The sequence below is a fragment of the Vicia villosa genome, linkage group LG1, assembly GCF_029867415.1.
Source record: "Vicia villosa cultivar HV-30 ecotype Madison, WI linkage group LG1, Vvil1.0, whole genome shotgun sequence".
NCBI classification, from domain to species: domain Eukaryota; kingdom Viridiplantae; phylum Streptophyta; class Magnoliopsida; order Fabales; family Fabaceae; genus Vicia; species Vicia villosa.
In genome coordinates, this window is record NC_081180.1 from 164887351 (window position 1) to 164913449 (window position 26099).

Here is a 26099-nt window from a genome sequence, read left to right on the forward strand (position 1 = left end):
CGTCCTCTGCGCTTGTGGATGAGGGTGCGGTTGTCGACACTGAAACTGGAACAGTCCCTGAGGGTGCTGTATTATTTTCAGGCATAGTCTGGGAATTATCTGCAGGTCTCGATCCATTTGGACCCGTTGCATCTCGTGTTTCTTGAGTAGAAGTCGAATTTGCCGCTCCTGATCCTGAACCTTGTGGGGGATCTTGATTACCCCCTGCACTGGCCGTAACGACCATTTTCCTGTTGTACCTTCGTTTGGGAATCGGTTGTGCACTGTTCTTTAATTTACCGTTCCTAAGGTTCATACAAGATCTTGATATTGTCTAGACAAAAATAAAGCAATTGATTAAAACAATCTGCTTGACACTGTCCCACTGGGCGTGCCAATTTGTTTACGGTGATTTCCGGCAAACAACCGCTAGTCTTCCAAACTATAATAAATATGATTTGGTTACTTGCAGAATCGACTAGATTGATCCTAGGACACATAGTCAAGAAGATTGTTATCAATGTTTGTTCGAACCATATTCATTATTTGTCTTCTTCAATAAGCGTTGTTCGATTAACAGAACAAATAGTCTTGACAATCACTTTGTTACATATAAATGTGACTTCATCGAAGTGACATAACATAAAAAATTAAAAGGACAATTGAAACGTAAAGAATCTTAAACTGCAGAAATATAAAAGACTTTGAAAGTAAATAGCATGAAAGTAATTCGAAAGTAAATGAAGTTAAAGTAAAGATGCAGAAACGTAAATGGCAAGAAGTAAACGAAATGCAGTAATTCTGAAAGATATTTAAAAGCAAAGGATAATACACATGTATTAAAATGGTGGTGTCATACGTACATTTTCTCAGCGAACTCTTTCTCTTAACGCTTGATACTTGAGTAAATATGTGAGTGATTTGTACAAAATGAACACACAGAATCCTAACACTAAGACTCCTATTTATACTAGTTTCGACCTTAACGGTCCTATACTAATCTGCTGCCACGTTTCTCATCAGAACTTCCAGCGAAGCCATCTGTTGTTGAACGGTTACGAAACCGTCTTCGAATTTCAAATCTTCCCGCCTGAGTCCATCTTCGACGCGTGGCAGTGTATTAAACAAACACTACTAAAAAACACGCTAAGTAGTAATACTTGAATACATATTCTATGAATTTTGTCTAAGTCCCGAAGACATATGTTTTCATTAATCTTTCAGCGTTCACTTATCTTCATCGAACTTAGAAGTCTTTATTTTTCGAAGCATGACCATCAGTAGCCATTACTTTTTAAGGGATGGCCATCAGTAACCATCTTTCCTTCGATTCTCAACTCCTTCGAAGGACAAACAACATAAAACGAAATCTTCAGCTAACACGTGTAAATTAGGTTAACTTGGTTAACCCTAATTTGGTTCTTGGAAAGCCCGAGGCCCAAGAGCTGCATATAAGAAGACTGCAATCCTAATTTGGAACGCAAAGAGATTTGTTAATTGTGAAGAACCGTAGTTCTGTGTGTGTGTTTTTAGTCTCTTGTACTCCAAGAAATTGTCTTTTGATGATTGTATTTGAATAGGTTGTTTATGTTATTTGTTACTCTAAGCTTTTAAGCACGAGTGTGTGTCTCTTGATTAAAGCTTTTAAGCAGATCAATGTGTGTTTTTTGAAGTGTTTCTTCTCTTATTTGTTTAATGTTTGTTTGTAATCACTATTGTGATTGAGGGGGAGTGAGTGGAGATACTCAAGTCTAGGAATAGATTGGAATTACAATGGGTAGGTCTTAAGTGAGGAGTTGTAAACGGGGGAGTTTAACTCTGAATTAATACTGCTTATATTGGATTCCCTCTCTGGCTTGGTAGCCCCTAGAGTAGGTATTGTTGTATACCGAATTGGGTGAATAATTTGTTGTGTTCTTGTTAGCTAGAGATTTCGTTGGAAGAAGATATTCTTTGAAGAGTTAGATTTCGAAGAAGGATGGTTACTGATGACCATTTCTGAGATTAAAAATGGCTAATGATGGCCATGTTTCGAGGATGTTGTTTAGGTTGGAATGAAAATGATGAAGATTGAAGCTAGTTCGAAATAAATTGTCTCTAAGACTTAAACGTTTTTTACGAAACACAAAGAGTACTGAAGCTTGGCGCATTTCCGTAAGCATTCTCGGTTTTGATTACGCTGCCACGTATTGAAAGAGGATTTAGGCGGGAGGATTTGAATTTCGAAATAGTCTGTGTAACCGAACAAGGAAAGATGGCATCCCGGGGATTCAAAGCGTATGCATGTGAGCAACGTGGCATCATATTAGTGTAGGACCGTTAGGGTCGAAATTAGTATAAATAAGGGTCTTAATGTTAGGATTCCGGGTGTTCATTTTGTACAAATCACTCACAAATCACTTAAGTATCAAGCGTTAAGAGAACGAGTTTGCTGAGAAATGTACGTATGACACCAACACCATTTTGAATACTTTTTGTATCTTTCTTTATTCAAAGTATCTTTCAATTCCTTTATCTTTTGTTTAACTTTCATTCGAAGCACTTTACATTTCTGCACTTTATATTCTTGCACTTTATATTTCTGCAATTTACACGCTTTCTATGTTTCTTTGTCGAAATTGTGTTAACATGTATAACAAGTGTTGTTTCACATGAATAGTCATATGATCACATCACAAACAAGTTTTCGAAGCAAGAACAAACAAATATGAACCACATCATATCAAAAGACAATTGTTTAACTATGTCCTAGGATCATCTAGTCGATCCTGCGAGTAACCAAAGTATACTTTATAGTTTGGAAGACTAGCGGTTGTTTACCGGAAATCACCGTAAACAGTTCTTTACGGTTTTTATGCACTTCTGTTTTAACGCTTTATTCTGTCTGATTGTGGATGTCATAACATCCAGTACAACATCGCGTGTGAGTTACTAGAATTTTCAAACTCAGTTATGACAACGCGTCTATGCATACACAAGACTTCGTTGAAATGCAAGAACTTCTTAAGGAATCAGGTGATGGTGATGTTCTTGTGTCCTCAAATCCTCAAACACTTGGGGTGAATCAACCGCGAATTAAGGCTAGAGTTAGGGTAGCTATGGGGTGTGGAATCGATAGTCGGCTTAACCAACCTGATCGTCCTCGTTAGTGTTTATTTTATTTTTGTCTGTAAAAGTAATTTAATTTAAATATTACTCTAATATTTAATATTAAGTTTTTTTATATAATTTATTATTAAAAAAAAGACAATTACAAAGGATAACCAATTGAATTGACGCTGACACTTAAACACTACATGCAGTCGCCAATTGGTATGATGGTACTACATGGAATCGTCAATTTAATTGGCGACACCACTATAATTTCTAAAAGACAACGTCAATTCATTTGGCGATATTTTTTATTTTTGAAATTAAAATATATTGGATATTCTTTTGAAACATTAATTAGTTTGGAAAAAAATTTGAAAAAATAAGTTATTTGAATAAATATTTCGTTGTTGCATCTTTATCTTCTACTTGTATATGAATTTTAATATTTAGGGCAAATTGTACTCACCAACCTTGAGTTATGTTGAAATCTCAATCACACCCCCTCTATTTTAAAACTCAACACCGACTTCCCCTACTTAATTTTTACCATACACTAACCTCCCTTTATTTCAATTTTAATGATTTAATATGATAAATCTCTCTTAACAACATTTACCTCTATTAAAATAGAAGAAGTTCCCTTCCACTTTCCATTACTTTCTTCAAGGTTTCACTAAACAATACAAACACTTTTTGAATAAACACTCCCCTCAAATTATGATCGTTAACACCTTTAGCATATAAAAAAAAATCCTGCACATGATTTTTGAGAATTTTTCTCAAATATACCATCTTTTTTCAATTTAAATACCAAACTACCATTCATTTCCCCATAAATACCAAAATACCATCTTTTCAAACAAAAAAACAATACTATAAAGGTGGACCCACCTGTTTTATATTTGTTTATTATACTTTATTTTTCCGCGGATTTTCCTACAGAAATATTTCCTACGGAATTTCCTGCAAACTTACCTACGGATATTATTAAAACTGTAGTTAGAAAAATTATATTTTTGCAAAATCCGCAGGTAATTCTATAAGAATACATTTTTGCATAACATTTTGCAGGAAAATCCACAGGTAAAATCCGCAGGAAATTCCGTAGGTAAAATCCGCAGGTATTAAACCAAAAAAAAGGTCCGCCAAAGCATTGGGCGGACCTTCCCTTACAATTTTTTTTTTGTTTTGAAAACATGGTAGGTTAGGAAAATGTGGGGAAAGTATGGTATATTGGGAAATAATTTGTAAAAAGATGGTAGTATGGAGAAAAACTCGATTTTTGAAGTTCTTAAAATTATGCTCTTCCTTTATGCTCTTCCTTTATACATTTTCCTCATCAATCATTTGAATTGGATTTTAGTTTATCATTTGTATTTGATTTCTTTGAACTATTTTACATTTTCTCTAACAATTTTTGTTGGGATTCTATACCTATAACATTTGTAAAATGAAATCTTGGTACATTAATTTTGAGCAAGGTACTGCCTTCTGAGTAGGCATTAATATATGTGTTATCAAGTTTTTAGCAGCATGGTTATGACATTGTGGGTTTGTTGTCAAGGCAGCAACTTAGCTTAAACTGCTCCCTAATATTCGAATAGATGTCAATTTCATACTACAAATCTATTACAGAAACAAAAGTAGAAATAAAATAAAAATGGAAGAAAACTTAGTAGCCGGAAGAAATTAAAGGAAAGTGGAAGAGAATCTCTTTTGTTTTTATAGAGGTAAACTGTGTTAAGAAAAATTTATCATATTTAATCATTAAAATTGAAATAAAGGGAGGTTAGTGTATGGTAAAAATTAAGCGGGGAGGTTAGTGTTAAGTTTTAAAATAGAGGGGGTGTGATTGACATTTCAACATAACTTCAGGGTGGTGAGTGCAATTTGCCCTAATATTTACACAATAAATATATCCATTAAATCTTAGTTTTTAACTTTGAACTCAGAAGTGGAAATTCAAATTTACGTTATCTTATTTAATGATGATTAAATTTCAACCACTATAGTATTAAAAAAAAAATTATGTTCAGATTCTCGAATAAAAAATAATTGTCATTTTTATACCCTATTTATCTATTAGCCATTTACAGCAGCCTTACTCTATTATTATAGATATGTAATTTAGCATTTCACGATTTTCCGCTTTATGTGGGGACAGAAAAAAATAATAATTTAAACAAGAATATTGCTTTTTTGACAATAAAACAAGCATAATGCTGTTATCTGTCATTTCTGATTATATTATATTTAATTTAATATTAATATTTCAACTGTTTAAAATGCATGCTTGCCAAACAAATCCTGAACTCAATTTAGTTGGTATTCCTATTCTGTGACTATTTTACTTTTATATATTCTCTGTCAAGGTACGAAAACTCTTTATCGTTTTTAGATTTTGTTTCGATTAAACAATTTTCAGACATATTCAAAAAAATTATATTATGCCAATTAGAAGTTCTTTCAAGAAAATAGTTTCTCACATAAGTTTAAACAAAATTTATGACTCATTTAAAAATAATAATCTTCTGTTTAACTTCAATGTAAATATTTTATCGACAAAAAGAAACAATATAATTCGAATCACATTTTGGTTGATTAAAATCACATTTGTTTCACCCAAATAACTGCAAGTCAATTTCATATAATGTTTAGTGTTTATATGTGTGTAAAGTTTCAATCCTCTTTAAAGATATGCTTTAAAATTCCTGAATGTGATTGGATGAAATATTTTAATGAAATAATATAATGTTTTGAGAGAATTTAAAATGGTTTGTACAAAATTTATTGTTTGGATATAAAATTAAAGAATTGTTAAAATGATAGAAATTGCAAATTGGTTCTTAATAGTTTGGCTTAATTGCAATTTTGATTCCCTATTTTTTTTTTTGGATTTTGGACCCCCTATTTTAAAATTTGAAATTTTAGTTCCTTTATTTTAGTTTTTTGAGGATGTTGGTCCCCTTGCAAATTCGTAGGCAATTTTTAATAAAATGGAACTCACATTGATGACATGTTCAACATAAATCTTAAATAAAATTAGTTTTTTTTAACAATTCACTGCTGAACTGGCACTGACACATCATTAATGTGAGCATCATTTTATTTAAAATTGCATTCAGATTTGCATAGAGATCAAAATCCTCAAAAAATTAAAATATAAGGACTAAAATTCCGGATTTTAAAATAGGAGGACCAAAATTGTAATTCGATCTTAATAGTTTTTAAAATTTACAATTTGGTCATTCAAATTTTTAAAAATTGTAATTTGGTTCCTACTTTTAAAAATTTGAAGGACCAAATTGTAAATTTTAAAAACTATTAAGATCCAATTTGCAATTTTTAAAAAAAATTTGGAGTCAATTTTGTAATTTTGGAAAATATAAGGACCAGTTTGCAAAATTTAAAGAAATAATAGTAACAAATACATTCTATGGAGTATAAGAGGAATTTCACATTCTTAAGTTTTTGGTGTCATTTTAAAATGATTAAATTTAACTTAGATAAAATACTCCATAAATTTCCATCATTTTTACAATTATTTATTTTTGTATCCAAACAATGAATTTTGTACAAATCATTTTAAATTCCCTCAAAACATTACATTACCTCATTAAAATGCTTCATTCAAATACACTCTTAGAGTGTGTTTGGATGAAGTAACTGAAAATTTAATGAAATTTAAAATTCAAAGCAATTCAAATGATTCAATTGAAATCCATTCGTTTTCAAATTATTTTATTTGGATGGAGTATTAAGATATTTCATTGTTAGATTTTTGGAATCGTTTTTTTATAAAATTTAAAATTTTTGGACCAAATTAAAAAATTGAAAAGTAAGGACTAATTTCCAATTTTTAAAAATTTGAAGGACCAAATTGTAAATTTTAAAAATTATTAAGGATCAATTTGCAATTTTTTGGAAATTTTTGTGGTCAGTTTTATAAATTTGGAAAATATAAGGACCACTTTGCAAAATTTGAAGAAATAATAGTAACAAATACATTTTATGGAGTATGAGAGGAATTTCAAATTCTTTGATTTTTGTGTCATTTTTTTTGGAAAAATATATACTTTCATTAACCAAAAAACAGTTAATTACAAGGCGATCCAAACGGATCCCGCCACCCAAGACACTACAAAAACAAAACCAAACTCTCTCTCAAGACATCATGAAAACACTAACATGATGTCTTAGCTTAGGATTTGTCCAAGCACGATATATAATTGTATCTATGATTCTATCCACTATACCTCTATTACTATCAGTATTACCAAAACATATATCATTCCGGTATAACCAGTAATTGTAGACTGTTTATGTATAAGCTATTTTCAAAACCTTTGCTTTCCACCCCTTTCCTTTAGTATTCAAGCTAAGCCAATTTATCTCCTCTTCCCAAGCACCAGGAGAATGCTGAACCTTAATCCAATCCAACACCTGAGTCAAAATACTCTTCATAACACCACAATCAAAAAACAAATGATTTTGGGTCTCTTGTGCATTGCAAAAGCATCAAATATCATCATCTAGAATTCCAAACCGCTTCAACCTCTCTTTTGTTTCCAACTTCCCATGACAAGCTAACCAAAGGATAAATTTTGCTCTAGGCCGGGCTCCATTATCATACATGATCTTCCTCCACGGTTTGTGGACTTGCTCCTATAAAATCTTCAAATAGATATATCTAATTTTCACCTCCTCTTTATTCAGGGTCATTCTCCACATATGGTGTTGCTCAATAACTCCTCTCTACTTCAGAATAACTTTAAAGACCCATGAACTGGAGCTACTAACATTCATGGTCTTTACATCATTGTTCTTTAGGTAATACGCATTCATCCACCTAATCCATAAGCTGTCAGCCTTACCACTCAAATCCCAAACCAACATGATAAGGTGAGCTATATTTCAGTCCCTCAGGTTTGTTAGGTCCGGGTAACTGGGGCTTTCTTCGAGTTGCAGTCCTTTCCAGTCCATAAGTAACTTCTGCAAATACTATCCTCCTTCTGGTGGATCTTTTTAGGCAGAGGAAGGCATTTCAGCCAGTAGTTTGTTATGGAAAAGAGGACACTTTTGATCAACATAAATCTTCCAGCAAAACTTAACATTCTATAAGTCTAATGTCTGATCCTAGCCACTAGCTTATCAATCAAAGGCATGCACTGCTGCTCACTAAGCTTCTTGCTAGCCAGCGGGATTCCCAGATAACGAAAAGGGATAGACCCTTCAGCAAAACTAGTGACTCTGCTAATCTCCAGCCTAGTCTCCTCATCAACCCCACCATAATAAGCTTTGCATTTGTTAGGGTTAACTATCAACCCTGTTGAGTCTGAGAACTGTTTGAAAACAGTCATAAGCAGCTTGACAGAGGTAGTATCACCACGGGCAAACAGTAACAAATCATCCGCAGAACTAAGATACACCAGCTTAATTTTTGGTGTCATTTTAATATGATTAAATTTAACTTAGATAAAATACTCCATAAATTTCCATCATTTTAACAATTCTTCATTTTTGTATCCAAACAATAAATTTTGTACATATAATTTTAAATTCCCTCAAAACATTACATTACCTCATTAAAATGCTTCATCCAAACACACTTTAAATCGTATTCTTAAATATTTGAGTGGTAAGCTTAGGTTTAGTTTATGGTTCCCAAAAAGAAAGTGAATGTAACTTAGTAGTTTTTTTTTTCAATTTTGATTTTGGGGATTGCAAAGTGGATAGTAAAATCGCTAGTGACATTTTTTCACTTCTTAGGAAATTGCTTGGTCTCATGGCTTATGTAAAAATTTATCTAGCATTATTTTATTGATAGTCGAGATTGATTACATGGAAAACAATAGTGTGCAAATGATTTTGTTTAAAAAACTTATTAACTTTAACTTGAAAACTTGAAAACTTGAAATTGAAGGTAGAGAAAAATACAAGAGGAAATTTGAATGGATTTTCAAAACTTTTTCCTTTAGAAATACTATTCATTCAAAATGATGAGAAAAAAATAGTGCTATAAAGATAAACTTGACACAATCACTTTATCCAGGTTCACCTTAGAAAAGGTTAATCCTGTCCACCCGTCAAGGTGATTTTGCGTTAGAAAAAGACTTAATCCACTATCACTAAAATGATTACAAATGCACGGGCTCACCGTCGGTGACTAATAACCAAAACAATGATCAACCTGTTAGTGATCTCTTAATAATTCTGACCTACCCGGCCCCCTAAGAAATTTAACGATCATTGACTCATTAAGGATTATGCCCTATATTGTTCCTTTGAAGGAGATTTCTCCATAATGACAAAATTTCAAAATCATCTTGAGTCTACAGACTAACACTTAGTCACTCAAGGAACAATAAACTTTCAGTTGCTTAATTGTTTGTGTTTACATGATTGCTTCTTTCAAGCGGATAATGTAACACCCTAATTTCCCCGACAATTATTAATATAAAATCAGAGTATATTTTTCAAAATAATAATACACATGTGATTAGGATGCCTGTTAGGAGTGAATTAGTAGTATTTTCATGTGTTAAATTAACTACCTTTTGATCTGAAGTTAAACATATCTTATGATTTTTAAAGATTTTATGGTAAGAATTGAACTCTAGAGGTTCGATGCTAATTGCAGAGCGACTTGCATCACTTTGGGTGTTATTTGTGCAGATTTTAAAGTTGAAAAGTAAAGACGAAGAAACACAGAGGCGTAGAGATTATGGAGAAGAGAAATCACAAAGAAGGAGGATGAAGCAGAGGCCGAGCCGCTGTGATAAGGGGCAAGACGTGCCATCACTTCTGACTTTGGCTCGCGCCTCGCCAATCCGTGCCGAGCCGCGGTAGCTTCGTAAAAAACGGAAATTGTTATAAATAGAAGCCCTAATCCTCATAAGAGGGAGATCTTTGGTGAGCGAAATTCAGAGAGCAATCCTATTCCAGAGCAGAAAACAACATCCGACGGAGAATTCAACATCAATTGAAGACATTCCCTTGATGAAGATGAATCCCTCTATGAAGTTGTGTGTGTTCTTCATGTCTATGGAGAGCTAAACCCCATTGTGTTGAGTTTAAGGTAGTAGTTAACCTATGAAGATGCAATTACTTTGATTAATTCCTGTGAACAATTGTTTAAGTTTTATTATCAATAAAGAACCTTGCTTTTATTTTATATCATTGTTAAACTATCAATCGAGAGATAGGGTTTATACTTTTGCCCTAGGTTCTTATATTGACTTGTTGATTAATACTCAGAGATGAGATTTTGAAGAAGTTTTCATAAATCATCGTGGTTAATTCCCTTTATCTTTATAGTTATTCTGAGAGATCGAATATCATATCGGTGAAGGTGTTTCTAAATTGGTCTTAGACATAATATCTCTTTTAAGGATGAATGAAGATAATAACTTAGATAATGTTCACGTGTGGATTAATTGATCATTGCATATGAATAGGTTGATGAACCCTAGAACTCAACATATTCATCACCATTGTTATTCATTCTGAAGCTTTTAGTCATTTAATTCTTATTCTGTTATTTACACTTTTGGATTAAAACAATCAAAACCAATAATTTTCACTATTCATAATAATTTGGTTATAGAACGGCAGCAATATTAACTCAGTCTCTGTGGATACGATATATTAGAAAATATTTACCCGAAATACTTTCAACAAATTGGCGCCGTTGTCGGGGGCTGTGTCAATATTGCACGCATTGCAATAGCTTTTATTTTGAGTTTACTTTTATTAATCTGGTTTTTTCACGTGTTTGTTAGTTTTTGCAGAATTAGTGTATGCGCAGCAAAGTTTCAAGCGATCAACTTCTTTTTGATCCCGAGATTGAAAGAACTGCTAGGAGATTGAACAGCAAAACACGAAGAAGAGCAAACATAGCAAAGGCCAGAGACAACACAGCTGCGACTTCGTCACAATCTTTAGAAACAATTGACGAGTTGTCTGACAGACTTTACTTTCACGAACTATTTGAAGAAGAGCAAGAAGCCATCATACAACACACTGTTGTAAACATGGCTGCCACAACTCCATGTGCAAATAGTCCTCGTCTCAATCCACAATTCGCGAGGACTGCCGCCAACGGGCGGACATCTGAATTGAAGACCGGTATTCTACAACTCATCTATGCAAGTCCTTTCGCCTGATTGGACCATGTGTTAGAACAAGATTTGTTCTGATCAATATTCTTAGTTTTGATGATAACAATGTATATGAATTTTGTATGAGATAATGTGGTACTCTAATACTATGCAATTTCCATTTCAGGAATTATATAAATAGTATGCACAAAATCAGCGTAAGAAGCACTGACTCAAAAGGTTCAGCATGCAGCATCAGAACATGGTCTGGCAAGACATCAGAAGATGGTCAAGCAGAATCAGAACATGGTCTATGGAAGCATCAGAAGGACTTGAGATCAGAAGCAGAAGCACTGAAGTTCTCATGGTATCACGCTAAGAAGCACTTTAAGGTCAGAAGACAAGAAGATGCTCTGCACCAAGCTGTTTGACTCTGATGATATTCAAACGTTGTTTACACAAACATCAGATTAGAAGCAAGTACAAGATGGCAGGCTACGCTGACTGACAAAGGGAACGTTAGTAGCTATTAAAGGCAACGTCAGTAGACACAACGAAAGCAAGGCTCGAGGTAGTTGACAAAAGAGTGAAACATTAAATGCAATGCTGTACGGAATACGCAAAGCATTAAATGCTCCCAACGGTCATCTTCTCAAACGCCTATAAATATGAAGTTCTGATGAGAAGCCAGGTTACGAACTCTGAATAGAACACTTGCGCAAATATACAGAAACGTTGTCAAATTCAAAAAGCTCTCAAACTTCATCTTCAACCTCACTACATTGCTGTTGTAATATATTAGTGAGATTAAGCTTAAACTTAAGAGAAAATCACAGTTGTGATAATAGCTTTATAAGAAGCATTGTAACTCTTACACGAATTTGTTTACATTAAGTTTTAAGAACTAGAGTGATCAGGTTGTTGATCAGTATACGCTAGAAAGTCTTGGAAGGTATCTAAGCAGTTTATTCCTAGAGTGATCAGGTTGTGATCAGTATACTCTAGAAGACTTAGAAGTTGTCTAAGTGGAAAACCATTGTAATCTTGTGTGATTAGTGGATTAAATCCTCAGGTGAGGTAAATCACTCCAAGGGGGGGGGGGGGGGACTGAAGTAGTTTAGTTAACAACGAACCAGGATAAAAATCATTGTGCAAATTGTTTTTATCTTACAAGTTTTAAAGAAACACTTATTTAAACCTCCCCTTTCTAAGTGTTTTTCTATCCTTCAATTGGCATCAGAGCGCCGGTTCTAAGGTGCAAGCACTTAACCGTGTTTAGAAAAGATTCAAGAAGAGAAAAACGCTTAAGTCAAGATGTCTGGTGAAAATCCAACAAATACATCTACATCTGGCTCTGCTGAGCAATACAATGGAAATGGTAACAATGGTTATACTAGACCACCAGTATTTGATGGTGAAAACTTTGAATACTGGAAAGATAAACTTGAAAGTTACTTCCTTGGTCTAGATGGTGACTTATGGGATCTGCTGATGGATGGTTACAAACATCCAGTGAAAGCTACTGGTGTAAAGCTTACAAGACAAGAAATGAATGATGATCAAAAGAAGCAATTCAAAAATCATCATAAGTGTAGGACTGTTTTGCTGAATGCTATCTCTCATGCTGAATATGAGAAGATATCTAACAGGGAAACTGCCTATGATATATATGAGTCATTAAAAATGACCCATGAAGGAAATGCCCAAGTCAAGGAGACTAAAGCTCTTGCCTTGATCCAGAAATATGAAGCCTTCAAGATGGAGGATGATGAAAATATTGAGAAGATGTTCTCAAGATTTCAAACGCTAACTGCTAGATTAAAAGTTCTTGACAAGGGATACACAAGGGCTGATCATGTCAAGAAGATCATCAGGAGCTTGCCAAGAAGATGGGGTCCTATGGTGACTGCTTTCAAAATTGCCAAGAATCTGAATGAAGTCTCTCTTGAAGAATTGATCAGTGCTCTGAGGAGTCATGAAATTGAGCTGGATGCTAATGAACCTCAGAAGAAAGGTAAGTCTATTGCATTAAAATCTAATTATAAAAAATGCACTAACGCTTTTCAGGCTGAAGAAGTAGATTCTGAAGAATCAGAATCAGAAGAAGAAGATGAACTGTCCATGATCTCCAGAAGGGTAAACCAACTCTGGAAGAGCAAGCAAAGGAAGTTCAAGAGCTTCAGAAGTTCAAAGAAGCCTGAAAGAGGAGAATCTTCTGGAGGCAGAAGATCTGACAAGAAGAAGGTCATCTGCTATGAGTGCAATGAGCCTGGACACTTCAAGAATGAATGTTCAAAACTTCAGAAGGAGAATCCCAAGAAGAAGTTTCATAAGAAGAAGGGTCTTATGGCAACATGGGATGATTCTGAATCAGAATCAGAATCAGACTCTGAAGGCGAGCAAGCAAACCTTGCACTGATGGCCACAGTGGATGACGGATCAGAATCTACATCAGAATCAGATTCTGAAGAGGTATTTTCTGAACTATCTAGAGAAGAGTTAGTTTCCAGTTTAACTGAACTTCTGGAACTCAAGGCTCATCTTAGTATCAAATACAAAAAGCTGAAAAAGCTATTTGAATTTGAAACTAAGAAGCTGGAATTCGAAAATTCTGAACTAAAGGAAAAAGTTTTAAAATTATCCAAAGATATTGGATCTCTTTCTGAATCAGAAAAATCCATTCCTAGTCTCAATCATATTTTGAAAGAATATGACTCGAGCTTCAGAAAGTTTCTATCTAGAAGTATTGGCAGAAGTCATCTTGCTTCTATGATATATGGTGTTTCTAGAAACAAAAGGATTGGCGTTGGCTATGAGGGTGATATCCCACGTAAATTTGAACCTGTAGATGATTTGAAAATCACATACAAGCCATTGTATGATCAGTTCAAATATGGCCACTCACATTATATTAGGCTCACTTCACATGCCATAAGTTTTAACACTTCACACACAAAGAAGCATGTGACACAACCTAAAAAATATCAGGCTGCCAAACCTAAAGAATATCAGGCTGTTCCTCCTGTTACTTATCATGCTAAACCCAAGTTCAATCAGAACTTGAGGAAAACTAACAAGAAAGGACCCAAGAAACTGTGGGTACCTAAGGAGAAGATAATTTCTGTTGCAGATATCCTTAGCAGCATAGAAGACAAAGCACAAAATGTCATGGTACCTGGACTCTGGGTGCTCGCGACACATGACGGGAAGAAGGTCTATGTTCCAAGACCTGATGCTTAAATCTGGTGGAGAAAAGTTTGGAGGAGATCAGAAGGGCAAGATTATTGGCTCTGGAACCATAAGTATTGGTAACTCTCCTTCCATAACTAATGTACTTCTTGTAGAAGGATTAGCGCATAACTTATTGTCCATAAGTCAATTAAGTGACAATGGTCATGACATTATCTTCAATCAAAAGTCTTGCAAGGCTGTAAGTCAGAAGGATGGCTCTATCCTATTTACAGGCAAGAGAAAGAACAACATTTATAAGATTGATCTTTCAGATCTTGAGAAGAAGAAGGTGACTTGCCTTATGTCTGTTTCTAAAAGAGCAATGGGTCTGGCACAAAAGATTAGGACATGCTAGTTTGAGAAAGATTTCTCAGATTAACAAACTAAATTTGGTCAGAGGACTCCCAAATCTTAAATACAAATCAGATGCTCTTTATGAAGCATGTCAGGAGGGCAAGTTCTCCAAACTTGCATTCAAATCTAAGAATGTTGTCTCTTCCTCAAGGCCGTTAGAACTTATGCACATTGATCTGTTTGGACCAGTCAAAACAGCATCTGTCAGAGGGAAGAAATATGGATTAGTCATCGTAGATGATTATAGCCGCTGGACATGGGTAAAGTTCTTAAAACACAAGGATGAGTCTCATTCAGTGTTCTTTGAATTCTGCACTCAGATTCAATCTGAGAAGGAGTGCAAAATCATAAAGGTCAGAAGTGATCATGGTGGTGAATTTGAGAACAGATTCTTTGAGTAGTTCTTCAAAGAAAATGGTATTGCACATGATTTCTCTTGCCCTAGAACTCCACAGCAAAATGGAGTTGTAGAGCGAAAGAATAGGACTCTACAAGAAATGGCCAGAACCATGATAAATGAGACCAATATGGCTAAGCACTTCTGGGCAGAAGCAATAAACACTGCATGTTATATTCAGAATAGAATCTCTATAAGACCTATTCTAAATAAGACTCCTTATAAATTGTGGAAGAACAGAAAGCCAAACATTTCATATTTTCATCCTTTTGGATGTGTTTGTTTTATTCTGAATACTAAAGATCATCTTGGTAAGTTTGATTCTAAGGCACAAAAATGTTTCCTTCTTGGATATTCTGAATGCTCAAAAGGCTACAGAGTATACAATACTGAAACATTGGTTGTAGAAGAATCAATCAATATCAGATTTGATGATAAGCTTGGTCTTGAAAAGCCAAAGCAGTTTGAGAATTTTGCAGATATAGATATTGATATATCAGAAGCTGTAGAACCAAGAAGCAAAGTTTCAGAAGCTGAAAATCTCAGAAGCAAAGAATCAGAAGATCAAGTTGCTGCATCTTTAGAGAATCTCAGAATTTCTGAAGAGCCAACAGTCAGAAGATCTTCTAGACTCACCTCAGCTCACTCAGAAGATGTGATCCTTGGAAAGAAAGATGATCCTATCAAAACTAGATCATTTCTAAAGAATGGTAGTCAGAATCAGTGACCAGAATCAGAAGATGAAAAGCTCTATTCATCATCAGAAGCAAATGCAATGCAACACAGCTGTCATCAAGTGTCTTCTGATGGTGAACACGTGTTTGCACGGATGGTAAAAGCGTGAGTGAATCTGATGGGACGCCGCCCTAGGTAACTCTGTAAATCATTTCAATTACCATGTTCTCTCACCTAACGTCACTCATCATTTAATGCAGTTGATTTCATTTGATTATGTAACTGTTCATTCTCATAATTTTATTGCATTCTTTTTCAAATCCGCCTCTATAAATGTATTTCAAATCATAACGTTTATCTTTTTCGCTCCCATTCTCTCTCTCTCCTTGTGCATGCATTTTTGTAACCTCTTTGCCCCTTTCTCTAACCCTAAGCGCAAACCCATAAATTTTTCTTGCAATCCTAGTACTGTTTCAATGGCTGCTTCATCATCTCTCAATGCTGGTTCATCTGCTCCTTTCCATCTTCAAGAAGAAGATCAGCAAATTGTTCCAGTTATCTCCTGCTCTATTCCCAAAAAGGAATTGGAAGTTATCTATGAACTTATGGTAGACTTTGATAGTCTTGAAGAACATGAGTTTCATCTTAAAGAAGATATCATTTTTCAAGGATGGACTTCATTATTTGCTGAGTTCTGTGGACCGGTTTACCCAGATCTTGTAAAAGAATTTTGGGTGCACGCTGTTGTAGCTCCTAAATCTATTCTGTCTTTTGTTCATGGGAAGTTTGTGGTCGTTACTGAAAACATCCTAAGAATGATGTTTGATCTAAGAAACCCTGAGGGTGCTCATGAAATTAATCTAAGGGCTGATTGGGATGAGGTGTTGGCTACTCTCCATAAAGACATGAAGAAAACCGATCGTGTCAAGGGCATGAAGGATCTCTACAAAATCTGGACCAAGATTCTTCTGGGGTGTTTCTATCATAGGAAAGCAACCCATTCTGCAGATTTTGTCAACAATGAGCAGAAATACATTCTGTATTGCATTGCCACTCAGAAGAAGGTTGATGTTATCTACATAATCTTCAACCACATGTGGATTGTTGTGAGGGATTCCAGAAATGCCTTCAGAACAAAGAAGTGTACTATTATTCCTTTTGGAAGAATTATTACAAATCTTCTGGTTCATTCCAAGTTTGTTGAAGACTTGGAAGCTCAAGGGACCATCAAAGATCTTGTTGTTGATACTGGAAGTTGCTTGAATGCTCTCACCTTGAGAAAGATGAGTATTATTGATGTTATCATACAAACCCCTCAACCTCTTCCTGGAGCAAGAAGCAGAAGAGATCTTGTTCTTGCTGACTTTGAGTCCTTCTTCAGAAGTGAGCTGCCAGGAGTAAGAACTATATATCTGAACTCACTCAAGGAAGAAAAAGGCAAAGTTGCTCCTGCTAAAGGTGGTCGCAAGAAAGTTTCCACTTCCAGGCCTGCTGCTTCAGAAGATGTTTCAGAAGCTGCACCTGATGCTGTTGTCAAGAAGGAAAGAAGGACAAAGTGAAAATTTGATCATCCTTCTGTTAACCAGGAGAAGGTAGTCCAAAGTGTAGCTGCTGCTACTGTTGTTGTTGAGAAAGCTGCTCAAGAAGAAGTTGTTGCTGAAGTAGTTCATGAAGTTGTAGTTGAAAATAAAGGTAGTGAGAAAGAGACTGCTGAGAAGAAGAAGAAGAAGTGTCGCGGGGAAAAATCGTTGTCTTTTTTCGGGATGAGACACCTGATGCCTTCTTTGGGCTCGAGTGCTCAAAAAATGATTTTTCTTTTGTACGGACCAAACTTTTTATTGTTTCCAAAAGAGGAAAAGGAAAAAAGTTGCAATAACCTTAAAAGTGGGGAGAGATCTTGGGTAAGAGGGTTGGTTATACGAAGGGAAGGTATTAGCACCCAACGTATCTATAGTACTCTATAGGTTTCTTTGTTTTGTTTATTCCATTCTTGTTATGGTGGAGGTTATGTTGTGAAATAGGTGGGACCTAAGGTGTTTGTTTGATTATGCTCGCAAAGATCATCGCGATCCTCTGCATACATATCCCCTAGAGGGAATCAGAGCATCTGTAGCTCGGGGTCTACGGGTGCTATGGTTTGAATGGTTTTTTTTTGTTTTGTTTTGCTCGCCAAGGATCGACCTTGTGCCTACGTATTCTCAAAGGGATGTTGAGAAAGTCAGAGCAATCGTAGTTCCCACTTATGCTAGTGGAAGCAAAGGAAAATAGACAAATGTCGTCTAAATGCTAGATGTATCTAATCTATATCATCACATACATCTGTTTGTTTTTTGTTTGAAAATCTTTTCATTATAAGCCCGGGGCCATGCCACTTAGGGTGCTTAGAATGATAAAGATGTTTTTGTGTTTAACCAGCCTTGTGGCAAAAAACTTTCAATGAAGTCAGCCTTGTGACAAAAAGTTTTGATTAATCAGCCAGCCTCGTGGCAAAAGTTTCAATGAAGTCAGCCTTGTGACAAAAACTTTGATTAATCATCCAGTACGGTGGTAAAACAGTTTGATTGATTAGCCAGCCTTGTGGCAAAAAAGTTATTTGATTGATTGATTGTTTGTGATGATATAGAAGAGATACTCCTAGCATAGAGATGAAAAATGTCTAATCTCCTAGGGTATTTGATTTGGATATTGGGGGATGCTTATAAGAAGCCCGTGGGTCCTTGTACGAAGCCCAAGAGGAGGCTATCCGAGGGTCCTTGCATTGTAAGCCCAAGAGGAGGCTATGGGAGGGACAATCCAGGGTCCTTGCATTGTAAGCCCAAGAGGAGGCTATGGGAGGGTCACTCGTTTGTACAAAGCCCAAGGGGAGGCATGGTATAGTTGGTTTGAGCTCTTAGAGCGATTTCACCGGGAAACCATACTCTATGTCCTAACCTAAACTAGGGAGATTCTTTGCACGAAGCCCAATAGGAGGCTATGGGGAACCTAGTGTTGTAATAAGTTGAACAAGCACACATATCACACATATGAACAAACATGAACAAGTATGAACAAACATGAACAGGTATGAACAATTATATATATGACAAAGTGTGTGTATATAATGGAGTTTATGAAGGAAATATACCTGTAAGCATGATCCATTTGTATACACAGGGGCTCGGGACTCAAACTCGGGGAGAGGTCCACTTGAGTTTATTCAAAGCTATGTAAACAGGTATTTACAAAGGGGCTTGGGAATATATACCTACATGGAGGCCCATGGTATTTTTGGGAAGATTTAAAGAAAACCTTCATTTTTGATTTGTTATTCAAAGTTAAAAAACAAACTGATCGAGGTATGTACAAAAAAGTGTATGTACAAAAAGGCGTACAATGAAATACCTAATTTCATGTACGGGAATGGGACTTATACCTACGTGGAGGCCCATGGTATATTTTTGAAAAGTTTTGTTTCTTTGAAATTTTGTTGTTTTGAAAATGATTTGAAAATTGTTTGAAAAGATTTTATTTTGAAAAAGTTTTATTGTTTAAAAAAAAAAAAAAAAAACTGTACAAAAGGAAAAAGGAGTGGGTCTTATACTCTCTAATATTCGAGAGGCCCCACATCGTTTTGAAAATCAATTGATCAATTAAAAAGATTTAATCAGTAGTTTCAAAAAGAAATGGTTTATCGTTTTTTTTTGAAAAGAAACGCGATTGCTCGTTTTAAAACGATTTGAATTTTGAAAGAAGTCAATTTAATCAAGATAAACAAAAGATTATCCTCAATTAACACTTAGATGATTAGGGTTTGCTTCAAAAAATATTTACAAGTGATTAACTTTGAAAATCAAATGAAAAATAATATTTAAAAGTATTAAAATTACTTAAAAACAAGTCATTTTAAAACTATTAAAAAAATGTATCAAATAAATATTTTTTGATGATTTTTTTTGATATTCTTAAAATATATGTGTTAAACAAGAAGTGTGTAAAAAATGAATGAAAAATGAATTAATTTCATTGGTTAAATAATTAATTAAAGTTGTTAAAGAAAATGAAGAAAAAATAGTGTAAAAAAAATGGTTTGGCCCCTAGGAGTGTTGAACTCGTGACCTTGAGGTTATTATCCAAAAACTTAGCCAACTGGACCACGCGCGTGGTCTGTTAATACTTGCAACGAATTAAAATATATTTTGAGATGATTTCCAAATTTCAGTTTCAAAAATATGGCGCCAAGAACACAACCCTAATTTGAATTTGAAAATTCTGAAAACTGGATTGTTTTGATCAAGTGAATAGCCTATCTTGCTCGATTTTCCACAAGGAACATGATGGTATCATTTAATTTCATTTATTTTCACTCTAAGATCATTAATTTTCTGATGAACACGAAGAACCCTAATTCCCTAATGCAATCTGAAATCGTGTTTGTGCAAGATAATTGGCAATTGATTGAGGGTTAATGATCCATGCATGTGCAGAAACAAGATAGTATGGCAGTTTTTCATTTATGATGCATGTATGATAGAGTTTGAAGTTCAAGAGAGCTTACCTTAAAAATGTCAAAACTGGAAATCGAATTCTGCAAATGAGGGATTCCAGATGTTGTTTCTTGATCTGAACACCTTCAGTGGACCTTATGGAACATGTTTGAAGTCTTGGAATGAACTGAAAACCTTTTGATCAGTTTGTGGCACCCGATCTGCAGAGCTATGGTGTGAGGATCGAATTTGATGATTTTGATGTTTCAGATCATGGATGATGATTGGGATAGTTCATATATGGTACATGGATGGTGTTTGGATGATTAACTTGGTCAGAAATGAGCTTAAATAAAATTTGGCATGATAAGTCTCATGTTATGCATATTTGGAAAGTGAGGTAGTGATTTTGAGTTTTAGGTGTTTTTGGGGTGTATGGATGGTTCAAACACATCATATGTGATGTTTATGGTTTGTGGGAAGCATCACTTTGGTCAGAACTTGCAAGGGATGGAACTTGCATTGTCTCCTCTTTGAAACTTTATGAAACTTGTAATTCAAGAAAGAAGAGAGAAACCTATCTTTTGTGAGGTTTTGGTGTGAATTTGAATGAGTTAAGGACCTCTATTTATAGGCCAAGGTTTCTGAATACAAAGCTTTGCAAGTTGATCAAGAATTGGTGATTTGGCATTTGAAGATAAAATGGAATCTTTACATTTAATGCACATGGTTAAAAGTGACTAAACCATGGTTAAAACTCTAGCTTCTTATCCTCTTCCATTCTGATCTCAAATCAGAAAAATATCTCCAATTATTGCATCTATGCATCATTACTTGGATCATTTGGCAAAATGGTTCATAACTTTGGCAAAATGACTTGAAATTTCAAGTGAAAAGTTCACTAATGTCAAAATTCAAAACCATGGCTACACTCCATATTTTTTCATGCTCTTTGACATTTTGGAAAGCTCATGTTACACACTTCAAAATCCTAGTTGAAAGTTTCCTCAAGTCTCTTAAGGAAATGGGTGAAAAAGTTCCATGAACTTTGAAGAAAATGAAGTTTTAAGTGAAATTTTCATAAGATACCAACTTTGAAGCTCCATATCTCTTAAATGGTTGATCTTATGGAAAAAAATTATATGTGTCAAAGTTGTTTATTGGATCAAAATCTACAACTTTCATGTTGGAAGTTTTTTTCAGTTTGTAGGTGAAATTTTGAGTTATTCCCCTCCAAAGTTTGGAAAAAACCATGAAAAACACTTAGAAAAATTTCTAAGTATGAAAAGTCAAACTTTTGACTTTTTGATTCTTGATTGATTTTCTTGATTTTTCTTGATCAAATGACTTCTCATATTATATATTGATGATTTAAAACTTCAAAAGTCATGGTTGACCAAAATTCCTCAAAAGTCAATGGTGTTCTTGTACAGTTGACTTTTTCAGTCGAATCGCGTTTCTGGAGATTTCAAATGAAACAGGCTACCCTCACCACATGAATGGTATGAATGAATCATATTGAAGCATTAGAGGATATTGAGCCATGGTTTGAGTTGTGGCACCATGTCCTGATTAAAAAGTCAGTTGTTCAGTGAATTAGGTCAAAACCCTAATTGTCGACCTGATGAAATTGATGACTGTGGATCTTGAATTGAGATACAATTTCCATTGTATGTTGTCATAGGGATTATTTGAGGATGATTGAAACCTTTGATTGACTTCCTGGGGGTTTTTAGGGTTTCCCAAATGTGATCCCTGATTTCAGTCCCTGATAGTTCAAAACCCTGATCTGAGGATTTGTCTGATCAATCTTTGTGTAGAAGATGTTATGAGCCAATGGATTAGGTCAAAATGATGCACTTGGGGTCTTGAGGTCATGTCCCAAGTCATTAGGTCAAATCCTGAGCAGAAGTCAAGAGTATGCTGTCTTCAGGCAAAACCCTAGTTTGGTCGATTCAAAGCTGCTGAGCTTGTTGAAATGAATCTCTGAGGACCAAATGTTGATTGTAGATGAATATGATTCTTTGAGATGAAGGGAGAACAAAACCCTAATTGAGTGTTATTTGCACTGATGAGTGATTTCCTGATTAAATCCTGCTGAGCACAAGTAACAAACACAAGCTATGCAATTTGTTAGAGATGCAAATGATGCATATGCAAATGATATGAGGTGGTATCTTAGGTCAAAAATTGGGGTATGACAGATGCCCCTATTTAAGTTTCTTCAACCTGAGACATGAAGATTGAAAATCTTCGTTTTGATAGGGTGGAAGAGACTTAAATATCAGAAGACGCAAATTTTGGACCTAAGATACCAAAATTGCGAATGATGCAAGGATATCTTTACCGAGGGATATCAAGAACTGACTCCGCTGGGGAAAAGAGATTGGGAAGGATGCCTCAATCCGTTTTAGGAAGAGAGTCCGTTTTTTCTCTTCGGGAAAGCAAGTGTATGCTTCACCGGGGAATGATAGCTTTGTAAGAAAAGCTTACCTATCGACATTATCGACTATCAGCATGGGGACAAACTTGTTTAATAATGCGAAGGTGAAAGGTATGAAACTATATTACCGACTATCAGCATGGTGATAGACTTGACAAGGTAAAAAGAGTTTCAAAGGTTCGGTTAATATTACCGACTATCAGCCTTGTGATAGACATGTTAAATAATATAACCAGAACAAAAAGGTTACCGACTACCAGCCTCGTGATAGCGGTTTTGAAGACATGATCAATTATCAGCCAAGTGATAAAATGATTCTGGAGACTTTGCTAGGGAAATTACTGGTTATTCAGCCTTGTGAACAGTAATAAGGCCCTGATTGTCAAATGGTCTTCATGATTGATTTCCTTGAGAGGAAGAATCTTTTGGAAGAAACGTAAGCTGCTCAGATGATGAGGCTATTGCTTATTGCCTGTTTTCACGACTCTATTTGGGAATCGGAATTTGAATCTTTGGTAAAGACAGGGTTCTAACCAAGAATGAATTGGAAAGAAACAGTCAAACAAGACTTTGTACCCAATGAGGAATGAACTCGACTGGGGATTTTCCCCTTTGTTTCGAGAGGAGAAACTAAAGCAACCTTCTTCCACGAGGGATGATCTCAGTGGGGAACTGGAGAAAGAAAGGATGTTATTTCTGCTTATGGGTGACAATCTATTTGGAGAGATGACACGCCCATACTTGTTTCTTTTTTCCTTTTCTTTCTTTCCTTCTTTTTTTTTTTTTCCTTTTTTTTCTTCTTTTTGAGGATAAATATATCCTAAACAAGCGATTATAAAAGCAAACATTGACAACTGCAAGAGTGCATAAATGATGCAAATATGTATGAATGATGAATGTCATGAATGTAGCATGCATGTTAACGATACTGACAGACAAAGGAGTATATACTGGAGAAGGACCAACGTCGCAATACAACCAGATACTTGGCAAATGTTCTTCAACACGGTGTAGATAACACAGGTGATGAATGGTGTTGCATGTTTTAAACTTCTCTGGGGAAGATGAGCATCTTTTCTCATTGAGATGGAAGATCTTCTTCACAGGAGATGGAAAATCTTCGTCACTGGGGATAAAAGATCCTCTTCACTGGGGATAAAAAACCTTCTTCAATGGGGATAGAAGAGCTTCTTCACTGGGGATAGAAGAGCTTCTTCACCTCGAGGGATAATTGCTTCAAGAATTCTTTTCTGGGACAAGAATACCGTTGTCTCAACAATTTTTCAGGGAGAATCCTTTTGTTCATCCTGTGGAGACGACTGCTGATGTTCCTTCCGTTGTTCATAACTCAAAGGAAAATTTCGCTTTTATTTTGAAAAAGAAAAGTGAAGTAAATTCATTTAAAACTTATTTTTTTCTTTTTTGTTTCAAAAGTGAATAACACAATTAAAGCGTCATTTTGCAAGCTGAAAGAAATTAAAGATTGCAGACAAATGGGCACAAGGCTCAAATTTATTTAATAGGATGGTAATCAGCTAAAGGCATGATTCCACGGAGTATTTACAAAAGTTGGAAATGGTAATTATGCGGAAAAGGCTACATTGAAAGCAATAACCACTATTCCCTTAACAACTTTGAGTTCCAACTGTGCTTGTCGCTTCAGATTGGCGGTGATTTGATTGAAGAACCTTTGATGAAGTACAGACCCTTCAGGTGACGAAGTACAGACTGATGCAGTTACTTTGTCATAATTCCTTAATTTTTGCCTAGATTGCCCTTTCAGGTTTTCAATCTACCAGGATGAATTTTCTGTTTATTGTCTCTAATTTTTGCCTGGACCGCCCTTTCGGGTTTTCAATCCACCGAGACGCTCATTTTTGCCTAAGTCGCCCTTTGCGGGTTTTCGACTTACCGAGCTGTTCTTTTGTATTTTTTTAGACAAAGTATTTCTTGACTGCATCAGCATTCACAGGATATGGGAGTTCATCACCATCCATGGTTGCAAGAGTCATGGCGCCTCCAGAAAATGTTCTTTTGACAACATACGGGCCTTCGTAATTAGGAGACCATTTGCCCCTAGAATCTGGTTGAAAAGACAAAATCTTTTTAAGCATGAGGTCGCCTTCTCGAAATTCACGAGGTCGAACCTTTTTGTTGAAGGCTTGTTTCATCCTTGCTTGGTATAACTGTCCATGGCATAGAGCAGTCATACGTTTTTCTTCGATTAAGTTCAACTGATCGTATCTGTTTTGACACCATTCAGCCTCTGATAGCTTAGTCTCCATGAGGACTCTCATTGATGGGATTTCAACTTCTACGGGGAGCACAGCTTCCATGCCGTATACTAGAGAAAAGGGAGTTGCCCCTGTTGAAGTACGCACTGAAGTACGGTACCCATGTAAAGCAAATGGCAGCATTTCATGCCAATCTTTGTAAGTGACGACCATTTTCTGGACGATTTTCTTAATGTTCTTGTTGGCGGCTTCAACGGCACCGTTCATTTTTGGTCTGTAAGGAGAAGAGTTATGATGCTCAATCTTGAATTCCTCACATAATTCTTTCATCATCTTGTTGTTCAAGTTTGAACCATTGTCAGTAATGATCTTGCTGGGAATACCATATCGGCAAATGATGTTATTCTTGATAAACCTCACAACCACTTGTCTTGTGACATTGGCGTAAGATGCTGCTTCGACCCATTTGGTGAAGTAATCAATTGCTACCAAGATGAAACGATGACCGTTTGAAGCTTTTGGTTTGATCATTCCAATCATATCGATACCCCACATGGAAAAAGGCCATGGAGATGAGAGAACGTTGAGTAGAGTCGGTGGCACATGGATCTTATCTGCGTAGATCTGGCACTTGTGACATCTCTTCACGTGTTTGTAACAGTCAGATTCCATTGTCAACCAATAGTATCCTGCCCTTAAGATCTTTTTGGACATTGCATGCCCGTTTGAATGAGTTCCAAAGGACCCTTCATGCACTTCATGCATTAACATATCTGCTTCGTGTCTGTCCACGCATCTGAGCAAAACCATGTCGAAGTTTCTTTTGTATAGCACATCTCCGTTCAGGAAGAAACTGCCAGAAAGTCTCCTTAGAGTTTTCTTATCTTTGTTCGATGCCCCAAGCGGGTACTCTTGAGTTTGAAGGAAGCGTTTGATGTCGTGAAACCACGGTTTATCATCGATGACCGCTTCAGTTGCAAACACATAGGCGGGCCTTTCAAGGCGTGTAATTCTGACTGTAGGCATATCGTTCCAATGATTGACTTTGAACATGGAAGATAGAGTAGCCAAGGCGTCTGCCATTCGATTCTGATCTCGAGGTATATGATGCAATTCAACCTTGTTGAAGAA